Source organism: Pteropus vampyrus, unplaced genomic scaffold (genome assembly GCF_000151845.1).
Source record: "Pteropus vampyrus isolate Shadow unplaced genomic scaffold, Pvam_2.0 Scaffold103, whole genome shotgun sequence".
In the NCBI taxonomy this organism is placed as follows: domain Eukaryota; kingdom Metazoa; phylum Chordata; class Mammalia; order Chiroptera; family Pteropodidae; genus Pteropus; species Pteropus vampyrus.
Window position 1 is genome coordinate 2,655,349 of NW_011888884.1, and position 2,380 is coordinate 2,657,728.

Sequence of the window (2,380 nt, forward strand, 5' to 3'; positions counted from 1 at the left end):
ATATAAGGCAGATACAATCTTCCCTGTCTTCTAAATTAGGCACATGGGAGGAATAGAAAAAATAAAGTGATCTATGTGGAGTCACCAAGTAATTCATGAATGTGACTTGGAAGAGGTCCTAGTTATTTTCCACCACTATGTTTCCCTACAGCCTAACTAGCATTGCCTTATACCATGTGCAAAGAAACTAGTGAAAATAAAATAATATTTGATAATTTGTGAAGCATTTTTATCCACTGTCGATGTAAAACACTTTTTTGAGATAGCTACTATGTATGTTAACATCCATTTTAAAGATGAATAACCATGGCTTGGACAGATTAAATAATTTGACTAAGGTTACTATAAATCAAAAAAGATGCAATTTTCAAGTGTGATTAAAATCACTAGAAAATAAGTATAAATTTACTTAAAAATGCACTTCGTTTAGCACCTATGGAACCTACAAACATTCAAGCCCAGTTGTCTTTTGGCATCGCTGTTTTCTGCAGTGCGGTGCAGTCTCAGTGCATCTTCCTTCCCCCTTTCCTGTTGGATAGTGTCACTCCTTCCTGAGAACCACCTAATGTTCCTCTCAAAGGAATAGGCTGGGTCTTCTCCGTCCTGGTATCTCCAATGCCTTTCTGGTTTCCTGTCACAGTACAGGGCATGACAACTGTTCGTTAGGTGGCACTGAGCTGAAGTTGGGAGCTAAAGAGGAGGAGGAATAAGATTGTAACTGCAGGTTGGGGTAAGATCACCCAGAGCCTTGAATGCCAAGCTCAGCTGTGTGCGTGTATCCATCTATAATTAGCGGGTTGCCAGGGGTACTTTGTTTAGCAACCAGGTTCTGCGTCTCCTGAGTAAATAAAAGAGAGGTGAACGTGTCTTCCTCACAAACCACAGAAAAATCTATGCCAACACCTCTCACTGTTTTTGAAAACTTGACTTTCTTGTTTTCTTCCCACTCACACCTCAGGTCTTGTCATGGCTTCAGCTAAAGAAAACCAGTTCAGACAGGGCCATTTCAGGGAGACAGCAGGAGATGACATTTGATGTTTTGAGGTTTCCTGCTCAAATTTAGGACCCAGCAATTCTGTGTGGGTTGTCTGAGTCAGATGACCTAGGGACAAGTGTTCAGTTCCATTCAACTCACCCCGTGTTTATTAGCTGTGCTCGGACCAGGAGGAAGAGAAAAAGACAGCTCCCGCTCTCATGCAGTTTCTGTCCGTCTAATGGGAAGGGCAGAAGGAGACATACACAGCGAAATGCACAATAAGGCAGAATGTGATGCCAAGAAGTGATGGTTACATGCTATGTGGACTTAAAGATCACGTGCAGTCAGAGGAGGAAGAGTAGAGAAGGCTTCTTTTGGCAGTGATGTGCGACATTGGCCTTCAAGAATGTGAGATTTTGACAGATACAGATAAAATGGGAAGGAAGTCATTTTAACTGGAAGGAATAGAGTGGGTTAAGTGAAGGAGGCAGGTTCCAAGGAAAAGTGGCTATTTATGTTTGACATAAAGTATGTAGGGAACCCTGGTGACATTTTCTGAGCCCTATATTGAGGGAGATGAAGCCTGGTGGATTCTAAATACACTATGTTCAGGAGTCAGGAGTTGATTGATTGATTGATTGATTGATTGACTATAAGGAATTAACTCATGTAACAATTATGGAGGCTAAGTCTCAGGACCTGCAGAGTGAGTCAGCAAGCTGGAGACCCAGAGAGAGTGGATGGTTTAGTTCCAGGCTGAGTCCGAAGGCCTGAGACCCAGGAAGAGTTAATGTTTCCGTTTAAGTCCAAAGTCAGAAAAACAACACAAAACAAATATCTGAGTTTGAAGGCAGTCAGACAGGAAGAATTCGCTCTTCCTTGAGGGATTGTCAACCTTTTTGTTCTATTCAGGCAGACCTTCAACTGATTGGATGAGGCCTACTCATATTAGGGATGGTAATCTTTTTCACTCAGTCTCCTACTGATTTAAATGTTAATTTCATCCAAATAAGAGAGGAGACATCTGAGAAATGCAAAGGGAAGGGTTTACAGAAATGACCTACTCAGCCAGTTATAGAGTAAACACATCCTATAGATCTCTGAATGGCCTTCTGGAAACTGTTCTCACACGTACGAGAGAAACGATCTGTAAATAGATAGGACTGGTGGTCCGGGAATTCCTTCCCCCTTGCAGTCCCCACCTGAAACCCCGCCTCCCATCCTGAGTCGGGAGGTGCACGTAGAACCTCGGACAAAGGAATCACGCGCCCCTTGCATGGACACTGCAGAGGTATATATGATGTAAGAAAACTAACCAAGGGGAGCTTGTGCTTTGGTGCTGTTAAAGCCTCACGCACTCTGCCAGCAATAAATCCTCCTTCCTCTAACAAAGTTGTCTTGAGC